Source organism: Eschrichtius robustus, chromosome 5 (genome assembly GCF_028021215.1).
Source record: "Eschrichtius robustus isolate mEscRob2 chromosome 5, mEscRob2.pri, whole genome shotgun sequence".
Classification (NCBI taxonomy): domain Eukaryota; kingdom Metazoa; phylum Chordata; class Mammalia; order Artiodactyla; family Eschrichtiidae; genus Eschrichtius; species Eschrichtius robustus.
Genome location: NC_090828.1, coordinates 32,230,656 through 32,240,165, shown reverse-complemented (window position 1 = coordinate 32,240,165; position 9,510 = coordinate 32,230,656).

Below are 9,510 nucleotides of genomic sequence, written 5' to 3'. Positions count from 1 at the left end.
TCAGATCTGCTTCTAAGCACTGCATCAGCCAGGAAAACAAACACATCTATAAAAATGTTTTAAAGATGTCAAGGGTATGGAATCTGCAAAGCAAATGGGCAGCTGAGGGCCAGAGTCTGTCTGCATTTCACTAACAGACTACCTCTTCTTTCTGTAGGGAGGAGCATTCCTTTTATAATCAGGCAGTAGAGGGAGATGCTTCAAAACTGCAGTTATTTTATTTTTGAGGTGTGGATATGTAAGGATAGCCTACTAATACAGTGGAATACAGTACTCTTTCTCCAACTTCTGAACCCCAGTTGACCACTGCACAAGCAATTTAGGTGCCTTCTTCTGCCCTCAATTTTCCTTTTAAAAATACTTCCACATAAGTACTTGACAGACATACTGAGTTGGGAGCTATGTCTACATTTTTTCCCTCTGCTGCTCAGTTTCATATATACAGCTGTAGCGTAGTGAATATAACTTGCCTATATTCTCCCTAAATTAGCATAGTTTTTGCTCCAGAAAGATATCTTATTTTCCCAAATTCAGTTCAAATGGTTTACTTTGCTGACTCGTTGACACCAGTAGTAGGAAACATTGCCCAGAATCAAAAGTGACTTCATTTTTTGATATTCTTTTCTACCATTATCTGTGTTTTCATGGTGCTATTAATTACAAGCTAGGCTATTTTGGGAGATCATGCTAAAACTGTAAACAAGCAAAGGAATCCATCTTTCACTGTCAAGCATTGTCCTGGGAGATAGAACCCATGATCTATTCAGCATGAAACCTGCAGTTCCTAGAGGTCACTGCCAAACTATAGCCGTGCCGCATCTGGGCTTTATAGGTTGAAACAGCCCCCATCAGCCTGGAGCAGCCATCCAGACCTGGGTGGAATTCCCAGAATTGAGAAACTCCGCTTAGCCAGGACAAACAGGTGCGCTTGCCCCCAAAGGCTGAAGTCACCCTGGGGACCACAGTGGGTTTGCCTGCATTTTCCTCCAGGATCTGTGAAGAAGCACAGATGTGTCAAGGAACATCTGTATGATTCCGTCTCCTAGAAACCATTCAGCCTGGAAACTGACCCTGGCCCTTCAAGGCAGTCTTCCTTTGAATTTGGTTTAGCTGGAAAGATTCTTAAGTACACGTAACATGTGATTATTCTTAGCTGAAATATTTTCTCCACTTCCTGTCTGCATGCCCAAGGCTTCTGAAGCAGCCAATGTGTATGCAACAATATTTTCAACTTAGGTAAAAAAGGGATTTAGCAGTTTTAAAACTTGTAGTTGCCTGCTTAGAGTTTACTTTAAAAGTGAGACCTGATATGTCATTATGCATACTTATTTTAAGCATGTGTAATGCTGGATATGTACAGTACAGTACTGAATGTGTAATTTGAATCAAGTACGGTGTTTCGCTGACTTGGGCGACCTGGCTGGCTTTGCAGAGGTGTTCTCTGAGTTGTTTGCAGTTTTCTGCGTGGGGTGTCAAGTGGGGAGGACCACTCTCATGTGGTCTGCTTCTCCTGATTGCCCAAGTTGTGCCCTGAAGTATCCTCATCCTTAGCCCTGGACATTTCAAAGTGAATTATTAAAGAATACAATTTCTGTGAAATAAAAACTGGTTTTAAGAGGAGCTAATTATGAAATAGATTTTTGTAGTAGTAGGAAACTAAAGAATAAACATTTGATATTCAGCTGAAAATATCTGTTTTCTTTGGGGAGGGAATTGATTACTGTAGCCAGCACCTGCAAATTTGACCTTGTTCTTAAAGATCGTTACACTGCTTGGAACAATTCTTCTTTTCATTTTTTTTTTTTTTTTTTTTTTTAATTTGAGACAACTACAAACATAAAAAAGTTGGAAGGCCAGCAAAAGGACTGTTATTTTTCTAAGTTTCTGACCTAATGCCCTATCACCTCTGACTGGTATATATTTCTTATAAACAATACACTCGCCACCATAAGCACAATATAATCATCAACATCAGAAAATTAACATGGAGACATTGCTGCCCCTAATTCTCAGACTTCATTCAAGTTTTTCCAGGTGTCCTTTTTTTTTTATTTTTTTTTTAAACTTTGGGTTTATTTATTTATTTATTTATTTATATGGCTGTGTTGGGTCTTCGTTTCTGTGTGAGGGCTTTCTCTAATTGCGGCAAGTGGGGGCTATTCTTCATCGCGGTGCGCGGGCCTCTCATTATCGTGGCCTCTCTTGTTGCGGAGCACAGGCTCCAGACGCGCAGGCTCAGTAATTGTGGCTCACGGGCCCAGTTGCTCCGCGGCATATGGGATCTTCCCAGACCAGGGCTCGAACCCGTATCCTCTGCATTGGCAGGCAGATTCTCAACCACTGCGCCACCAGGGAAGCCCCAGGTGTCCTTATAATGTATTTTATGCGAAAGATTCCATCCAGAATCTCCCTTTGCATTTAGTTATCACATCTCTGTTGTGAACGTCAGTCTGTACAGTTCCTCAGCCTACGCTTTTATGGCCTTGGCTCTTTTGAAGATTACAAGCAGTTATTTTGCAGAAGGTCCCTTGATTTGTGTCAGTCTGATGTTTCTCCATAATTAAAATCAGGTTATTGATCTTTAGCCAAGATAACACAGAAACCATGCTACTTTTTTAAATTACATCTTATCAGGTGGCTCAAAATCTCAACTTGTTATGTTACTGATAACATTCATTTTGATCACTTGACTAAGTTAGCATCTGTCAAGCTTCTCCTCTGTAAAGTAACTCTAGTCCTCTGTATAGTAACAGTTTATAGGGAGGTACTTTGAAATTTTGTGAGTCATCTGTTCCTCATCAAAGTGTCAATTTATTCATTTGTCCATATAGATATACATATATATGTATGTATGATTTCCTATTTTATTCAAAGAGCAAACATTTGTTATTATTCTAGGCTAATTTTGGAGATCATGCCAAAATTGTGAACAAAGAAATCCATCCTTCACTGTCAAGCATTGTCCTGGGAGTTAGAACCTATGATCCATTTTGATGCTTAAATTGTCCCATCCTTGGCCAGCAGGAGCCTATTGAAACTGGCTCTGGTGTCCTTTGACCAGGGCCCCATCATTCTTTCAGCACTTCCTTGCTTTCTGGCAGAACAAGATCCTCCAGGCTCAGCTCGTGTTTTTCCCTGTCCCAGGGCTGGAATCAGTTGTTTTCCGAAGGGGTCCTGGTTTCTTTGAGTGAACAATGGTTTTTAGAAGCCAAGATTTAAGCATTAGTAAATGCTCATTCCTATTGCGATTTCCCTGCTCCAGGATCCTCAGTGGACAGAACTGGGACACACACATCCACACACACACAAATTTAGAAGTAAATGTGTGTGTCTATGTGTATGTGTGTGGCTATAAATATACATGTATATATAATATGTATATTTAAGTATAGATGTAAATGTGTGTATGTATATACATATATATGCATACATATACACATTTACAATTGTATTTATTTCTGTACCTATATCTGTATATGTTGAAATCCATGAGTTCACACCTATGCCTTTAATTCTAATACAACACTACAGAGTTCATTCTAGACTTATTCCTTTCTATTATTTGTTCCTCTTATGACATTGAGAAACCTGCCTCTTATTATCCTTAATATGTTCGCTTATTTGATCAATGCCTCAGTATGAAACCAATCTCCCATCTCGGTGGCATCCCCTCCCCCCCATGATAGCTTCCTCTTTCTGCCTGGGCTCTGACTCCCCACTCTGGGTGCTCCCACCCCATGTACGCCCTGTTTGGGCTCTAACAGCCCAGGCTGGGTGGTTTCATTCATCCTCAGCTGGGGGCCACAGTGGCTCCCTTGGCCTGGGATGCCTAACCTTGTGGCTTGTGTTTTATACGGATTCCCAGAGTTTGCCCTTCGTGTTAAGTTCTGATTGCCTACAGTGATTACTGGTTTGATACCCTTTATTGCCAGCTGTTCCTTCCCTGTCTCACTTCCTTATATCTCCAGGAACTCCAGTTCAGACACTCTTTGTTCCTTTCAGGGCTAGGGGAAAGCCTGGTTTCCCACTGTTGCTCGTCCCTGGTGCGTCATTCTCCCTTGTTTGTTCCTTGAATCTGTCTACACCTTTGGAAAAATCCCTTCATTACCCTCTGAGTAGCTTAACCTCTAAGTTGCTACCTATTTCTCCTTCTGCGCCCTTCCCCTTGTGTCCAGCGCCCTGGGACACAGAGTCTTCCTAGGATCTGACCTCCTTGCTTAAGAGTGTCAGCTTGAACTCTGATGAATACAATTCTCCATCTTGTTACATGTTTTTCTTTGTTAAATTCACATTCTTTATGAGACGGGACCACTCCTTTGTGTGACCCAAGTCCTCTTCCCACTTCCAGCCTACTCCATTTAAAAATTTTTCTCTTGTACTGGGTGGATAAGATTTCTCTTTGTGCCATGGAAGATAGGCTGTGCTCAGCCTACTTGCTTGTCAACCTTTGTTCTATGAAAATGAGGAACTGGGAAATTTGGAATTTTCTAAGAGGTTGACCTCATCAGTATCAACATTTAATACCCCTTCCAGGGTCTATGTTCTCAGTAAGAAGACAATGGAGAATTCACCAAGTCTTTCCTACATAAAGGCAAGCTACCCTTGGATGTCTTTCACTATGTGCCACCTTTTAGTTCTCTCTTGTTGGTTAGTATTTATGATTCAATGTATGAATCTAAGCTATTCTCCACCTTGCCATATCGTCCATCTAAAGGCAGTGAGACAGTCTATCATCAAAGCTAGAAATAACCCTTAAAAGCAACGCTTGCGGACTCTCACTTTGTCTTCCAGGTCTATTCATTCTTGTCTCATTTCAGGGACTGCTCTAACCATGACTAAAAATCATCCTTTGTCCCCAAGTCTCCTTAGCATAGTGCTTCCTATGAATTTTTTCATTTTCAAGAAGCTAATAGCTATGGTCAGGGAGATTCTCCAGGAAGCTGGTCTCTGCAGGTAGAGCTGGACAAAAGCCTTCAACCAAACCAGGATGTCTGCCACTGACCTCTCTCCTTAAGAAAGGGTATTCAAGGACTTCCCTGGTGGTCCAGTGACTAAGACTCCACACTCCCAATGCAGGGGCCTGGGTTCAATCCTTGGTCAGGGAACTAGATCCCACATACCGCAACTAAGAGTCTGCATGCTGCAACTAAAGATCCCGCATGCTGCAATGAAGATCCCACGTGCCGCAACTAAGACAGGGCGCAGCCAAATAAATAAATAAATATTAAAAAAAAAAAAAGATAGAAAGAAAGGGTCTCCATTGAGGCTGGGTTAAAAACGAATCTCATTTCATATCGAGGAGTTTTTAATTTTCATGTAAATGAAGAGTATAATGGCATCTAAGTATGGTTCTTTGACAAAAACACTGAATCCTATTTGTGACCTCTCCTCAGTATGGTCTCCCTCTGCTATGTCCTTTTGGCTTTATGGTCATAGTCCAAAATGACTGCAGCGTGTCTAATGGACACGACACTCTTTTCCATTATTATCCCTTAAGTTTGGAAGTCATAGCGAAATGTTCTCTTGAGCTAGGCTCGGAAGATGACAAATTCAAAATGCAGCTGAGGGCTTCCCTGGTGGCCCAGTGGTTGAGAATCTGCCTGCCAATGCAGGGGACACGGGTTCGAGCCCTGGTCCCGGGAGATCCCACATGCCGCGGAGCAACTGGGCCCATGAGCCACAACTACTGAGCCTGTGCGTCTGGAGCCTGTGCTCCGCAACAAGAGAGGCCGCGATAGTGAGAGGCCCGCGTACCGCGATGAAGAGTGGCCCCCGCTCGCCGCAACTGGAGAAAGCCCTCGCACAGAAACGAAGACCCAACACAGCAATAAATAAATAAATTTTTTTAAAAAATGCAGCTGAATACCCCCCATTTTAAGTCCAAAACATCAGAAAAGTTCTCCTAAAATCTACAGTATAGAATCCAGATATCTCTGAGCTTACTCAGAATTAATTGAAAAAATGACATTCCATCATACATAAATGTTAACTGAAAATATATCTCTTCCCAGTCTTTTGAGAACATGCCCAAATGGGGATGGGTTTCATTCACAAAGCACAGCAAAAGTTCATTAAAATTACCCCTGTCCTTAGCATCAGTGCCTCTTACATGCCTGGAGGCGGCTCTGGAAGCAGCAGCCCCTCCTTTTCTTCTCCTAAAGCCCTCTCCAAGCAGCCTGCACATCTCTTCCATCTCCTCCCCGCATTTTCCCATGCACAGCACCTGAAAAAATAGCTCTTTCTTTCTTCCTAGTTCACATTGTCCCTGTATTGGTTTCCTGGGGCTGCTGTAACAAATCCCAATGAACTTGGTGGCTTAAAACAACACAGATTTATTCTCTTACAGTTCTGGAGGCCAGAAGTCCAAAATCAGTTTTGCTGGCCTTAAGTCAAGGTATGGACCAAGGCTGGTCCTTTGGAGGCTCCAGGGAAGAATCCATTTTCTTGCTTTTCCAAAGCTTCTGGCAGCTGCCAGTGTTCTTTGGTTCGTCATCGCTCCAATCTCTGCTTCTGTAGTTACATTGTTGTGGAATCTCCTTTTGCCTTTCTCTTATAAGGACACTTGTGATTACATTGAGGGCCCACCTGGATAATCCAGGATAATTTCCCATCTCAAGATCCTTACCTAATGGCATCTGCAAATGTCTGCAAAGTCCCTTTTGCCACATAAAGTCCATCACAGATTCCAGGGCTTAGGACTGGGATACCTTTCATAGCCCATTATTCAGCCTACCGTAGTCCCCTAACCATCAGGGTGTTGGTGGTGGGGAACCACTTATGAAACTTTCCTTCCACTCCCAACTTGGGTCTCTATATTTAGGAAGCCTCACCCCTTTCTCTAATTCTCTCTTTCTAAAACTCCAAGCCCTTCTTTGACAAAGCTCCAGTTATTGCCTCCTTTAGATTCTTTCCCTATCCAGTGGACCATGTTCCAAGTCTAAGTCCTAGAGCTGTGATTAGTTTTAGGCTTCAGCCCACTGGATGGCTGAGGCTCATTACCCTTAGCAGAACAGGTGTTGAGATGGAAGGAAGATGGGCCAGTATGGGTTTCATTCCAGTGGGCAATGGTGAACACAGCTTTGTCAATTCCAGTTTCCTTTCCATTACATTCACCAAAAGGAGCTGCTGACCTACTGGTTTGTTTGCTAGTTGGTCCATTATAGTAAGCACATCCCCAAAGAACAAACTATACTTGGGAGTCAGTGCAGTTTAAACTCAGGTTAAGAAAAGACGCAATTGCCTCAGTGAGCCAGGACTCTGTCCTGTCCTTTGTGTCACTGCATCCCCATTACTGTGAAATAAAGTTTTTTTCTTGTGTCCTCTGGCAGGGCTTGCCAGAATCCTAAAAGAAGTTGACATTAGTTTTTAATGTCTGTTCACTTTATTAATGTGGGAAGTGGGCTAGACTTAATTAAATTGTTTTGGGTCAGAATTTCCCCTCTAATGGAAATCAGGGTAGGGATCTTCTACTGATATTTCCTCCACCCCATGGTATATATTAAATGCTGTGCGGTCTGAATTTATTTCCTAGCAACAGTCAAGAAAAACAGCGATTTCTGGGAAGCACTCCTCTTTTAACATAAAGAAACCCAAGTGAATGAACATGAGAAATATGGGAACCATTGACTGCCTTCCAGTTGAAGCTTGAATTCAGTCTAACGTTTCCCAAACAGTGCTTTGAAAGTAAATCCTATTGGTATGTGAAGAGCAAGGAGTGATTTAAAAATAACCAAAATGCCTCTCCACCCTTCTCTTCCCTGCCTAATCCCACTCTGTCATCTTAAAGGAACTTTATGTTAAATTCTGGATTTTAAGCAAAATGTTACAGAAATCCAATTGTCCAGATTTTTTAAATGTCTACAATATTCAATTTTATGTGTGTGAAGGCGAGGTCTGAGGTATCAAATCTGATCGCAAGAAAAGGTATTTATGAAGCTCAACAGAACAACCACAGAATTAAACATAAATGTTCACGTAGCTCTTCTTGACCCAAGTGTTTACCACTAAACTACAATACAATAAAGGGGCACCTGTGGATGAAGTAGAGACTCCAAGGATTGAGGGCAGAACAATGTTGTTTTACATCCTCCTCAGGGGCAGACCCAGGCTGGGCTGCATCACTGTGCTTCGGTCACTGTACATTTTCCGTAATAAATTGTGGAAGCTTTCCGCAAAAAACAACAACAACAACAACAACAACAAAAGAACAACCACAGAATCTCCACAGGCTCTGCAACCACAGTCCAACTTTGTAGATGGGCTAAAGAAGTAAAATGATTTCTCATGGTTACATTCCTAGTGAGTATTAGGAAAAGACTAGAAATTGCACCTCTTATTTTTGACACCATTGCTTATCTGTTTTCCCACCTGCTTTATCTTACACAACCCAATTTCATAGAGCCTATATCCTCTCCCTATACATTAATTCATCCCTCTTATCTCCCATCTTCTCCGCCCCTGGAGGGAGACTGAAGAAGACAAGGAAGGAGGATGTGTGGGCAGCCCGTGGAGAGCCTCTATGGGGGCCATTTTGGCAATTCCAGTTTTCTTTTCATTCTTCTCCCTCTTCACCAAGACTTGTCCCCACCTCCAAGCCCTTTGCCTGCCCTCCAGGGCCAGTGTTCTCCCAATGTCCCACTCTGCCCTTGACCCAAGAGACACTGCTGTAACCCTCTTCTTCATCCAAGATCCTTCTCTTTCTAACCACACATGAGAAGTCTGGCCAAAAACTGTTTTTGAATGAAGAGGTCAGTGAAAATGAGGGCTAGATCCCTGACTTCTGGGACCGTATCTCCAGGGCACCAGAAATATAACACTCAAAAGGGAAATGGAAATAAGACCTTGTGACTGAATCTTCAACACCTCTCTGCAAGGAAAAAGGGAGTATGCTCTTGGATTTTTCCTCAGATGTGATATTAACCTCTTATGAGGAATTTCTCCCAGGTGGGCTTAAGTTCATAGTCATGAACTTTAGATAACTAACATCAGCTGACTGACATCCTGGCAAGACTAAAATTGAGAACTCCTCTCTAGCTGCCCTTCAATACCACTGATTCACTGCCATGATCTTTGGCCACATAAATGTGAGTCTAGACTAAGTATTGTGTTCATGGAACAGTTTTGCCTGAGATGAGCTCTCTAGGGGCTAGGTTTTGTCTTGCTTTAAATTTCACGAGTGCAGTGCTGCTGCAGCAATAATCTTAGTATGACTTTGGGTTCTTTAAACGTGGGGGAACAACAAAAATGATGCTCATTTCAGTGATAAAAATCGCAGGCAGTAGCGGTTGAAAGAACCTAGACTCCATCAGATATCTGAGCTTAAATCCTTTAGCTGAGCCCAAGTAGAATAAGAACTTGGGGAGGAAGAATTAAGGATGTTAATTCTTTTGCACGTTAAATTATTTGGACCTTAATTTGCAAGAGAATTTAATCTTTGGACTTCAGTTTCTTCTGGGAATTTCACAATGGGAGGGAGTTTCTATGCAAAGTTCAGGCATCTTTATGTTGTGG